This window comes from Giraffa tippelskirchi, chromosome 9 (assembly GCF_054371585.1).
Source record: "Giraffa tippelskirchi isolate mGirTip1 chromosome 9, T2T-mGirTip1v1.2.pri, whole genome shotgun sequence".
NCBI classification, from domain to species: Eukaryota; Metazoa; Chordata; class Mammalia; order Artiodactyla; family Giraffidae; genus Giraffa; species Giraffa tippelskirchi.
In genome coordinates this window covers 160,130,701-160,144,475 of record NC_137283.1, presented here as the reverse complement: position 1 = coordinate 160,144,475, position 13,775 = coordinate 160,130,701, and the positions used below count along the sequence as shown (strand labels likewise).

At 41.7% G+C, this 13,775-nt stretch overlaps 1 protein-coding gene across 6 annotated transcripts in view; it reads left to right on the top strand.

Annotated features, from left to right (window-relative positions):
- The window catches only part of PRKN (parkin RBR E3 ubiquitin protein ligase), a 1,216,903-nt gene that overhangs the window by 760,957 nt on the left and 442,171 nt on the right, over positions 1 to 13,775 (top strand). The window lies entirely within an intron of this gene.

Here is a 13,775-nt window from a genome sequence, read left to right as displayed (position 1 = left end):
AAGAAACTGCCCAGCCATTTTCCAAAGCAGTTGCACAGTTTTATGTTTACACTGTAAGGGTTTCCCGCCCGCCCGTCCCCTGCAGTCCTCTGATGCTCTCTGACTGTTCTCGCCCCTCCCCATTCAGTCCTGTACACTCAAGCTTAGTGACTAAACAACAGCAACACTCGAGCGGCTTTGTCCTCCCAAGAAACCCAGGTGTGACCCCTTGATTCTGTGAGTGCTCTGGGCTTTTCCGGGGTTCTCATTCCCCGATCCAGGGCCCGGAAACCCTGTTAGGACGGCGAGCTGAAGTGGCACAGGACTCAGTTCATTCATTTCCTGCCTCTCAAGAGGTGCTGTCCTTCATCGCCACCCGGCGTCTCCAACATCATCGTTTCCAAAAGTCAGAAGAGAAGAGACACAGAGGCACACACACACAGAGGCAGCGATGGGAGGGAGGCATCTCCGTACCGAGGAACACCAAGGCTTGCTGGCAAACACCAAAAGCTGGGAGGGAGGGCAGACGGATCCTCCCTGCAGGTTTCAGAGGTACTGTGGCCCTGAAGACTCCTTGATTTTGGACCTTCTGCCTTCAGAACTGTGAGAGAACAAATCTGTGTTGTTTCCAGTCACCTGTTTTATGGCAACCCTAGCGAATTAGTACATCTGTGCTAATGTACCCAGCATTGCACATGTTCCCAGCATTTGTTCTATACCTACTGTCTCCATCTCCCTTCACTGAGATCTCCACGTGCTGGTTGGGTTAACTTAAGGATCCATAGTAACATCAGATAGATCTTGCTCCCGTATTTTCAATGTGCCACTTGACTAAACAGAAACCTCACAAAATTGTACTGAGTCAAACAGCACATTTTATATCAGTTCAGTTCAGTTGCTCAGTCATGTCCGACTCTTTGTGACCCCATGGACTGCAGCACACCAGGCCTCCCTGTCCATCACCAACTCCTGGAGTTTACTCAAACTCATGTCTATTGAGTCACTGATGACATCCAACCATCTCATCCTCTGTCTTCCCCTTCATTTTATATGAAAGAGTACAAATTATAATGAAATAATTATCAGTACTTTTTAATTCTGCTCAAGATTAGACTATGTTTACCATTTAAATAATACTTCTCAGGCAAATCAATCTACTGAAAGAAATGTCCTTGGAATCTCTAACTCCCATCCCCAGTAAGTTCTGATAGATCTTACAGTGGAAATTGGATAGGTTTTTTGAAGACTGTGGTCACAAGATTCCTTACTGTTTGTGAAAATGTTCAAATATGCTCAGTTGATCCTAAGTGAGTATTTCCCAGTTCAATATTAAGTACAGCTCCAATTCAGTTATGATCTCCTGAGGAAATGGTCTTTGTTTTCTACATTTATATAAGATTCCTCCTGTCCTCCACCACACATTTAGATGCCTGGTGGATGTTCAACAAAATTTAATTTAACATTTAGGCAAAAGCTGAGCCATTAACCTTGCCTTTCATTTTGTACGGAGCCATTTGTCCTCCCGAAGGGGATGAGGGCCAACAGCATCCTTGGTCCCCCTCCCGTCTTCTTTTGTAACAACTCAGTGATACACCTCCCCTTTGGTGTATGATCACGTATTGCATGAGCTGTCTCTTGTTAAAGGGTTTTCATAAAATTGAGTGCCGACTGGGTATGTTTTACTGCCAAGCATAGGCTTGGAGGGCCTATGGCTCAGTGGCAAAGAATCCACCTGCCAATGAAAGAGACACAGGAGATGCAGGTGTGATCCCTGGATCAGGAAGATCCCCTGGAGGAGGAAATAGCAACCCACTCCATTATTCTTGCCTGGGAAATCCCATGGACAGAGAAGCCTGGTGGGCTACAGTCCATGGGCTCGCAAAGATTCAGACATGACTGAGCATGAAAGGACACACCCATGGGCTTGGGGAAGAAGAAATGGGACAGATCTTTTGGGGTCAAAAGACTGCACACAGTCTGTCCCGTGCTTGGAAAGCCAAGAGTGAGTGTTTAAGAGGATGTTTAAGAGGATGAGAGTGTTAAAATAACATCCTATTTTATTATTAGGCTCACCATCATTTAATTTAGGCTCTGATGAAGATTGTGAGTTGCATTTGTTTAGAAACCAATAGAAAATCTTCATCTTCATATAAAGTAATTAGAAAGGTGTTAATTTTATAACAATGGTCCTAAGGATGTGGGGACATGATCTTGAGGTTTCCTAAAAGTGGAGAAATACACAAATGTTAGTAAAAAAGGAAAAGAGCTCAGTTGGAGACATGCCAACGCTATGTCATCCCAAACGTGGCCTCCATCCGTCCACATCTCTCTGGCCTCCTCACTTAGTCCAAACCGCCTTCTCTCCCAGGAGGATGTCACAGTGTCCATGAGACCTCTCCCTTTCTTGCCACACTCTAAGCCATTCATCCCACAAAGTTAGAGGGATTTTCTTAAACATAAATGGCATCGCGTTACACCCCTGCTGAGAATTTTGTGTGGCTTCACGTCAAAGAGTCGAAGCCTGGCTGTTTAGACAAAGGCTTCCTGCAGCCGTTCCCACCTCCTCTAACCTCATCTCACTCCACTCTCCCCTTGCTTACTGTGCTCGCATCACACTGGCCTTTCCCCTTAATTCTTCAAACACACCCAGATGTTCCCGCCTAAAGGGACCTTTCACCAGCCACTCCTTCCCCAGAGCCTCTTGTGAGTCATCAGATCTGTGCGTGGCAGGCCATTTAGGGATCAGCGTAACATCCTCTCTCCAGGCCTTCCCTGACCAGTCAGCCGGCAGCCAGCATCACATGGTTAAGTCCTGTTTTCTTGCCATCAGTCTCCATTAGCTAAGCAAAGTCCCTTTCCTTTTCTATCAAGTGGGTGTTGCAAGCATTGGACACCCTGGATGAGGCTGGATCAGCTTAATCCAAAGAAGTGGCCTGGATGAAGGACGATGCTGTTTGCAGCCTAGAAAAGTAGTATCTGTGGCTTAGCTTGAAACAGGCTACCTACTGCACACCTCTTAATCCTGCAACGTTGTAGACCTTTTTTTTTCCCATTTGCCTTCCCTGTGTGTCCCTACTCATTCATAGTCATTCTGTCATCCGCTCAAACAGCTGGGGAATTCGGCCAGCTCTGGAGAGACCAAAAGATGGCCCTTGGATTAATGGAGGCAAATGTTCAAGCAGGAAACCCTTTCTGTAAAAGGCTGGACAGCAGTTTAGGCTTTGTGGTCTGTACAGTCTCTGTCACAACTACCCACCTCTGTCTTTATAGAGCAAAAGCAGCCATAGACAAAATGTAAAAATGGCTGCTTTCCAATAAAACTTTATTTACAAAAGCTGGCGGGGGATGCCAGATTCAGCCCCAGTTGGAATTTGCTGACCTCTCTAGATTGGAGTCTGGAGAGACGGTAGAAAGTTAAATAGCTGACTTCTCTGGGGTACGGGCTGTGAGAGTGGCTCCGGCAGTGTGGGAGGAGGGAGCACAGCCAAGGGCACCTACCCCCTGTCTTTTCCTGTTGACTCCAACCTCTAGCAGACCTTACTAGAAAAACAAGGGAAAAACTACTTTACAATTAAATTGTTATTTGTTGAGAGTTATATAGGGCTTCCCTGGTGGCTCAGACAGTCAAGAATCTCTGTGCAGTGCAGGAGACTCAGGTTAGGAAGATCCCCTGGAGATGGGAATGGAATGGCTACCCACTCTAGTATTCTTGTCTGGAGAATTCCATGGATAAAGGAGCCTGGTAGGCTACAGTCCATGGGGTCGCAAAGAGTCAGAGAGAGTTATATAAGATATTTTGTGTTGTTGGTTTTTATTTTTAATACCCAAATACCTTTTCTGATTTTTCTTCGATATTCTGGCTCAGGGCCTTTCTCCAGACGTATCTTCCTGGAAGTGAAATCTCCAGAAATCCCCAGATTCTTACTCCTGTAAGGAGCACGTGTGCTCATGTGTTCATTCAAGAGGTGCAAAGCTGGAATTATGAATCTCTTTCATACATTGTTTCAAGTAAGGTTTAAATTCCCTACTGTTATGGGAAGGAAGAAATGTTGTGATTATACAGACTGAAGATTCTAAAGTCTCAGGTCTTCGGGGATTGCCAGAGCTAGCCTGTCACTTCACAGATCCCTGTTTACAAAACCGGGTTCCCAGGCCGGCTGGTGGCGCAGCAATTCCCACCACCTCCCAGGGTCCTGTCCAACCTTCCCGACCTCTGACTTCTTGAGATGGGTCCTTGCAGGGTTCCTTTTCTAGGTTTTCGATGTGAATTCAGCTGGATGTGTATGGCTCTATCTAGTTGAATTTTATTCTTTTTAGGGAAACATTTTATTATGTTATACACTGTTTTCCTGTCTATGTCTGCATGCGTGCGTGCTAAGTCAGTCCAGTTGAGTCCAACTCTTTGCAACCCTATGGACTGTAGCCCCCCAGGCTTCTCTGCCCATGGGATTCTCCAGGCAAGAATACTGGAGTGGGTTGCCATTTCCTTCTCTAGGGAATCTTCCCGACCCAGGGATCGAACCCACATCTCTTATGTTTCCTGCATTGGCAGGCGGGTTCTTTACCACTGCCACCACCGGGGAAGCCCCAGCTATATGTAAAACAAAACCTCAATTAGGAAAATAATGTTGCCATGTGCAATAAGTTCTTAAACTGTTAATATTTTCATACTGAGTTCATCTAATGATACTGCAGAAATTTCATAATACCTCCTCATTTTGTGATATTTTCATGGTAGAACTGTTTTAAGCTGTCTGCAATCCATTTAAAGGTGGGTTCTTCATTTCAAACTACTCTGCTTCAGAGGGCCTGGGTTTAATGTTTCTGAAAGGAATGAAGGACAGCATTCTACTAGCACTCGTTCATCCACGCATCTTAAGGATGAATCAGGGACCATTGGGAGATCCTCCCTGCAAGGTTTTTGTGAGCTCGTAGCAAATAAATGCATCTTTTTTAAATCACTCTGTGTCAGTAATAATTTCTTATGTTAAATACCTCCCAATATTTGGAGCCACTGGGCTGATTCTCAGCACATTAATATTTCCTATCATGAGATTTGAGGATACACTAGAACAATTTATTTCACAGCGGGGTTCTTATCTAAACAAGATCTGTCTTCTTATCTTTCTCAATTTAGCAGAATGCTATTGCAGCTTCTAGCCGATCCTAGCTGTTTTTCACAAAAGGAAAAACAAAGACAAGATATGTGCACGAGTTAGTGTATGTTACAGATGGCGTCTTCTGAGTGGTGCCACACAATAGCTCTATGCAAACGATGTGACCCAGGAAGTATTTTATGTTAAATCTGGTGTTAGCTCTCTTTAGCTATATACACTGACAATCTGAATGCAGTATGCTCTGAGATTATAACTCAGAAGCACTTAACTCATGAATATAATTTTGAGCATTCTTAGACTTTTGCAAATATAATTTTGAGAATTGAAATTAATTGTACTAGTTGGGGGATAAGAAAGAAATATAATTTTTCATGAGATGCATTTTCCTTCCATAGGCCAATACCATTTGGAATTCTTTTTTTATTTCCTTGTTACATGCAGCAGTTATTTTATTATAATTTTCCTGCCATTTATAGTTACTTTTCAGCATTCGTTTAGTGGTATAAATACCTTAGCAAGAAAAGTTGGGGTGTTGTGATAAATCAAATCATTGTAATGAATTGCTATAAAAGAGGGGTGACCTCTTTACTTTTAAAAATTTAACTTACTTTTTAAGAAAGAAAAGGTGTTTATTTTTAAATTATATGTAATTTTATTGAAATGTTTACAATCTAAAACTTCTAGAAGTTAATGGCTTATGTTTGGGTTCAACCTGCCAATAGTAGTTATTTTTAGAAATACAATATATAAGCTATACTAAAGTCAAATAATGTTCTCAAAGATTGACATCATCTGGAGGAAATTAACAGTCCATGAATTCTTATAACCATGCTTTATATTCTATTTTGCATAGCTTGCTTGTTATTAATGGTTCAAAACAACCTAACTCAACAACACGTAAGGTGTCATTTAAACCTAAGACAGAGACTTGTATTACGTGACAGAAGAAATAGCTCTACTTCTTAGTTTCATTTTTAATTTCTGGAGAAATTCAGAACTTTGATGGAGGCTGAGGTGTTGATAAGAAATTACAAGACATAGTTTCCTAACCCGTACTAATTTTATTCCATTTTAAGCATTTTTTTACATGTATCCTCACTTCCCTGTAGTTTCTTGGTTTGACTGACTCATTCTTGCCTTTTAGGTCTTAGTTTATGTTTTCCTTTTTTAAGGAACATTTCTCTGCCTAACCAACACTGGAGCAAGTTGTCTCTCATTCATACTCCAAAAAGTGTCCCAGACTTATTATTTCACCAGCAAGCAGGACTCCTTGAGAACGAGAGCTCTTATGTTCCCCTCCCCTCCTTGCACAAAAGAACCAGCACACAGTAGCTTCAAAACTGTGTGTTGAATTTGAGTTGGGGAACCTGACATTGGCTCATAAAGGTGATAGAGGACGATACGACTGATAGGCTGTAAAATACCAAGTTTAATACAGAATGGAACTATATAAACAGAAGGCTTACAGAAGTTAGGAAGTGAATCCATGTTAACCAGAGTCTTGCTGATAAAAGTTTCCTGAAAGAGATTGGATTGGAGCTGAACCCTGACAGTTTTTTTGTTGTTTGGAAAGTGAAGACAAATTGAAGAATCTTATACATAGAGATAAGAGCATTAGAGAAGAGGGTGGTCCAGAAGCTACAAAGAGACTGACCTGAGAGAAACAGAAAGATTTATGAAGGACAATACAGGAGATACATACTTCAGGGTGAAATCTAAGCTAAAGAGGGCTCTGGAAGCCAGAAGGAAAACCTGGGATCTTAATACGTTGGCCTTGGGTAATTAATTCATAATTTGACCAAGAACTGCCATGATGAAAGCTACTTAAGAATAATTTTGCTGTAATGTAGTTTGTGTAATATTTTATTTAAAGTTTTTATCAACAAGGGAAGCCGTTTAGTTTGTTCATTGTCATCTCTCTACAGGAGCTGAATGCTCTGAGGCTTAACCCATCTTGCAAGCCCTTCCACAGTCCTGTCTGACTCTTTTGCAACCCCATGGACTATAGCCTGCCAGGCTCCTCTGTCCATGGGATTTTGCCAGGCAAGAATACAGGAGTGGGTTTCTGTTTCCTTCTCCAGGGGATATTCCCGACCCAGGGATCAAACTTGTGTCTCTTGCATTCTTTACCACTGGGCCACCAGGGAAACCCAGACACAAGTTAGGTGGTCTCTAAAGTCATCCCTGTGGTAGCACTTAGCTGCACTGAAACAATTACTTTGTTGTCCTCAATCCCTTTGGACCCTGAAGAAAGGGACCATGCCTTCTTCACGTCGGAAGGACAGTGTCTGGCATGGAGTGATTTTTCTACAGTTACTGGCGGGATCAATGAATAAAAATGATTCAAAAATGTAAACATAAGGAGTCTTCATCTTAGGTATGATCTGTACACTGAAATTCAGGGCCTCTGCAAGTAAGCTTACAGAGCCAGAGTCAACTCGTGTGTGTGTATGTGTGTCTGCGTGTACAGAAAAGTGAACCAGATAAAGCCAGGAGGACATGAGCAGAGGAGGCAAGAAGGAATTGGAAGAAGCAGTTAATGAGCTTGTTTGGGATCTGCCAGAGCCTTAATAGGATTCTGATTCCAAGCTGACTAATGGGCAAGTGAACTTACTTCAGGATTTTGACTTGGCTGCTGGGAGGAATCTTGAAGGTCATTCAACTATTGAAGCTCATTTTAATTTCTAAAAGTTGGATCTATCAATTAGTACCTCAGATCAGGGGCCTCTCCAGCGACGGGGACTGCTCACTTGACTAACTTGAGTAATGAACTTGCACAACATATGTGAGCTAAAATGTTATCTCCAGCATGTCTGCAGGGAGGTGCGGGCTTGGCTGCTTCTTTGTCAGTCATGCACTTGGGCAATTAGTAGGTAATGTGCCTAAATATAGATGAAGATGCATTTGGTTTCAGAGATTTTGGTCATTTATTTATTGTTTATAAGCAATCTCTAACTAAGAGGGATTTAAAGTGACAGTTCTTAAGATAAACTTGAGTTATTCAATGGTGTAGCTCTCTCCCTCTAATTATTTTTATCTAATCAAATGTTTTATTAAATTCCCAGGAGTCATCGTTGTTCATGTACAAGGAGTCTGAAGAGAGCTTAGTAAGATTGCTAACTGGAGCATAACAGCTGTGTTACTGCAGCACAAACTAAACACTGTAAAAACAGTGTGTGCATTTTCAAGGGTCAAATGTTAGTTAAATTTAAGAGCTAATTTTCTCCTTCCAGTGAGGAAATTGCACTGTTTAAACTCTTCAATGATTTTATACTTAACATTTTTATTCTAATATTCATGGTTTTTTGTTGTATTTCAAGTTCTGCTATTGCTGAATGTAATCTTTCTCTTAATTTTGCTTTTTGCTGGGGTGAAGGAAGAAACCAGCTGTACTCTGTAACTCAGCAGTCACCTTCCACGCTCTGTACTTTCCACCTCTTCTCTAGACCTGGAATGTTTTCTCCAGCTCCATGTGCTGGAATCTTGATCCTCCTTTAAATGCCACTACGTTCATGAATTCTTTTCCTACCTATTGTCTTAACATGATCTCTTCCTCCTCTGTGCCTGTGTTAGTCGTATATCGCTGCATAAAAAGCATATCCCAAAGCCTGCCATCGTGAGACAACCATCACTGTTACCTCGCCCAGTTTCCGTGGGCCATGAGCTTGGGAGCAGCTTAGCTGGGTGATTCTTGCTCATGACTCATGGTGTCTCATGAAGTTATAGTCAAGATTCAGCCAGGTCTATAGGCTCGGGCTGGAGGATCTACTTCAGAGATGTTTAGCCTAGGTGGCTGCCAATTCAGTGCTGGCTGTTGACAAAAGGCCTCAGTTCCTCGCCCTGTGGACGTCTCCACAGACTGCTCGAGGGTCCTCACAACATGGCCGTTCACTTTCCTCAGAGCGGTGACCCGGGAGAGAGCACAGGCCGTGTAGTGTCTATTCCGGTCTAGTCCTGGAAGTCCCGTGTTGGGATTTCTGCATTTTCCCTGCAGTTCAAGCAGGTCACTTCATACAGTGTGGAAGAAAAGTACACACAAGCGTGAAGACCAGGGGGCGGGGATCCGGGGAGCGTCTTAGAGGCCGCTCATCGTTTCCCACATCTTGAGCATAACTTCAAGCGGTCTGCCCCGTGGCACGCTTCTGTGTGTCCCTTCCCTACCTGCTCCGTTAGATTTGTGTTTTCTTTAGAGTCTAGACTTGCTTCCTTAGCTTTACATATCTTGAAATTTTTGGCACATTTCATTCAGTGTATGTCATGTTCAGTTGCGAAGTTGGAACCACAGCCTCTCTGTTAGTGGGTATAAATGAAAACATATCTGTGAGAAAAAAATAAGACAGAGATGGAGAGATTTTGGCAGAGAGAGGGAACGTAAAGGAGATCAAGTGTGTGTGTGTGAAAAGAGAGAAAACAGATGAGGTAGAAAACCGTGCATTTTTTCAGAAAAATATGAAAAAAAATTGGTACTATTTTGTAGGTACTAGAGAACCAGTTTTACAAGAGTTTAAATGCTTGGATTACTATGGAACAGTCTTCTACTTTGTGTCCTGTATGTGAATGCCTCACTATGAGTTTTCCTAGGACTCTCTCAATTATGCTTAATACTTTTATTAAAAAAAACACCAAAAACATTTTGTATTGGGGTATAGCCAATTAACAATGTTGTGGTAGTTACAGGTAAACGGATAAGGGACTCAGCCATACATATACATGTATCCGTTCTCCCTCTTCCCGTCTGGGCTGGCATATAACACTGAGAAGAGTTCCATGTGCTATACAATATGTCTTTGTTGGTTATCCATTTTAAATAAAGCAATGTTTACATGACCTTCCCAACGTTCCTGACTGTCCCCTCTCCCTGGCAACCGTAAATTCATTTTCTAAGTCTGTGAGTCACTTCCTGTTTTGCAAGTAAATTCATTCGTATCATTTCTTTTAGATTCTACATATAAGAGATGTCTGGAGAAGGAAACGGCAACCCACTCCAGGATTCTTGCCTGGAGAATCCCACGGACAGAGGAGCCTGGCAGGCTACAGTCCATGCATCGCTAAGACTCAGACACGACTGAGTGACTAACACACACACACACACACACACACACACACACAAACACACACAGATGTCATATGATAGTTCTCCTTTTTGAATAAAGGGTCTTTGGATCACTCCTTTAATAAAAGCAGGGAAATCATTGCTTACAAATAACTCTGAAGTAATGTCAAGTGCAGCATTTGTATATGACTTTTTATATGTGATGGGGAACTTTATTTAGCTTTTGATTAACTGCTCTGTAGCCTGGCTCACTGGGGTAAAATCATTTTCTGGATTGGTCAATTAACATTTACGTGCAGTCGGAGCAAAGGGCACAGAGGCATGTCAGAAGAAAGAAAAAGACCCCTGACAATATAGGTCCTGGCAGGCTCTCCTCACAAATGTCACTCACATCTATCTTCTCATCTCCATTCCTAGAACCACCAGGGCAACAGGGTCCAATTCCTTATTAACTCATGTCAGATTTATTAAAATGACCTCCAAAGACCTTTCTCAGCTGCTAAAGAGTGCTAACTTTTTTCACTCTCCTCTTTCACCTTCATCAAGGGGCTCTTTAGTTCCTCTTCACTTTCTGCTGTTAGCGTGTTGTCATCTGCATATCTGAGGTTGTCGATATTTCTCCCAGCAATCTTGATGCCAGCTTGTGATCATCCAGCCCAACATGTTGCATTATGTGCTCTGCATAGGGGCTTCCCAGGTGGCTCTAGTGGTAAAGAACTTGCCTGCCAATGCAGGAGACGTAAGAGACGCAGGTTTGATTGCTAGGTTGGGAAGATCCCCTGGACGAGGGCACAGCAACCCACTCCAGTATTTTTGCCTGGAGAAACCCATGGACAAAGGAGCCTGGCGGACCATAGTCCATGGGGTCACAGAGTCAGACACAACTGAAATCACTTAGCACACACTCTGCATAAAAGGTAAATAAGCAGGGTGACAATATACAGCCTTGACGTACTCCTTTCCCAATTTGGAACCAGTCCATTGTTCCATGTCTGGTTCCAACTGTTGCTTCTTGACCTGCATACAGGTTTCACAGGAGGCAGGTGAGGTGGTCTGGTATTCCCATTACTTTAAGAATTTTCTACAGTTTGTTGTGAGTCACACAATCAAAGGCTTTAGCGTAGTCAATGAAGCAGAAGTAGATGTTTTTCTGGAATTCTCTCGTATAATACAATGGATGTTGGCAATTTGATCTCTGGTTCCTCTGCCTTTTCTAAATCCAGCTTGTACATCTGGTAGTTCTCAGTTCACATACTGTTAAGTGAAGTGAAGTCTCTCAGTCGTGTCCAACTCTTTGCAATCCCATGGACTGTAGCCTACCAGCTTCTTCCGTCCATGGATTTTCCAGGCAAGAATACTGGAGTGGGTTGCCATTTCCTTCTGTAGAATATCTTCCCAACCCAGGGATTGAACCTGGGTCTCCCGCATTGAGGGAGACGCTTTTACCGTCTGAGCCACCAGAAACCCACTTGATTTCACACTCCAGGATGTCTGGCTCTAAGTGAGTGACCACACCATCATGCTTATCTGGGTCAGTAAGACCTTTTTTGTACCCTTCTTCTGTGTATTCTTGCCACCTCCTCTTATCTCTTCTGCTTCTGTTAGGTCCTTACCATTTCTGTCCTTTACTGTGCTCATCTTTGCATGAAATGCTCCCTTGGTGTCTCTAATTTTCTTGAAGAGATCTCTAAAGCAGAGCGATTGATATTCCATGAGTTGACTAAATGGTTTAAGTTCTTTTGAACTTATTTTAACTGAAACATATTTTAACTGAAAGGCAAAACGATAAATGTGTACTGTTGACCACACATGAAAGAGAACTCTTTCTATTCTTCCTTCTGTTAATAGGGATGGAAAGAGTACATTTGCTAGACGAGTGGCTACAGGCCGTGCATCTTAACATCTCTCTGGGGCCCTGGCAGAGTCCCAGTCCATACTGACTGCTTTGGCTTTTATGAGTTTTCTTTTTGTTGTTTTTCTACATGGTAATTGCCAAGCTTTCTTTTTAACCTTGTTATATATAGGCACATTTTTATAAATGCTCTCATAGTTTCTCCAGTATTTCTATATATTGATAACAGATCAGGGGTCTATAAAGGCTGAGTCAACCATTTTGCTAACATCAGAATGAAGAACCTTTTTCACAGAACATAGTCCTGAAAGAAGGAGGTAAATATGGCAGGTCCGTAGGGTCATCTAGAGGGAGTAAGGCGTGTGTGCACCTGTACGTGTGTGCACGCCTGACTCTACTCTTAGAAACAGGCAAGCATTGTATTTCACCGTCTTCAGTGAGGAGGCTGTTAGAAGGGGGGAGGCTGAAAATTCAGAACACAGTCAACACCCAATTGAAAAAGGCCCTGGGAATGGAAATGGCCGTGAGGGGCTGTCAATAGGCTCAGAGAGGGGAAATGGAAGCACATAAAAACCTCAGGGACACTCTAACTCAGACAAATTGACTATCATCCTATTGGCCCAAGACATTAAAATACCAAGTTTTTCTTTCCATTTTTTTGTGTATTATATATTGTTTTGAAATAAGTAGGAAACCAAAATGTTTTAAATCTTGTTCACTATTATGAAGTTATCTTCTGTTCTTTTATTTTTAGGGGAAGAGTTTTTCTATCTGTTAAGAACTGGGTATGAAATGAAAAATTTTTTGAAATGAAAAATAGTTTGTTATCATCACGTATAAAATAAGCTTATCAAGATAAAATCTAATGACTTTCTTACTATTAAAATTGCCTTGGGGCTGATCTCAAATTAATATATTATTTTTATCTCCTTTTTGTTATAAACTCATGCAGTTCATTTATGAGCAAAAAAAAAAAAAAACGTGGTTACTTGGCAGATTTTTTCTACAATGTTTTAAGGAAGACCAAACTTTTTAGGACTTATATATATTAATTTATTAGTACTCCCCTAACTTTAATTTAAGAAATTGAGTATTTGAGTAGATGGGGGAGCATAATAGACAAAATTTTGTAGTTGATGAATCTCTGCTAAACAATCTTTTATTTCTAAATTCTACTTTTCTATTTGCCAATGAGATATGAATGACTATTTAACATTCTTTGATAATTTTTCTTTTGACTTGGGGGAAGTTCAGGTTTATGTGCTATTTAATATTATAATTAAATTTAAGGATCATTTATTTAAAATCTTACAAGGCCTGGTGCTATGAGAATATTAGTATCAAGGAGACACAGTGTCTACTCTCACAGAGATCATAGTTTTACAAGAGAAGAGAAACATAGCAATATCATGATAAAATAGTGAATCATTAGAAATATATGTAAGTGGATGACATGAGTAGGTTGATTGGGAAATTATAAGTCAAGAAAAGCTTCTAGAAAGAGCTTGTATCTGAACTTGGGTTTAAATAGCTGATTGGTCCGTATGGTCCTATGAAAAAATAAAAGTTAAGAAAATCAATCTTCTTCATAGTTCACAAGGTGTTTCCAGTTTTGCAGAGGTAGCCTTGGTACATACGAGCCCAGTGGTTAGCAGTGCAGTTCTCTACATGGAGCATGCCCTAAGCAACCCTGCAAGATTACGGAAGGGGTTCTAGACTGCACGTTACCTTTGCAGCCGTAGGAGGACTAGAGGAAATGTCTTTGCCTCCGCAG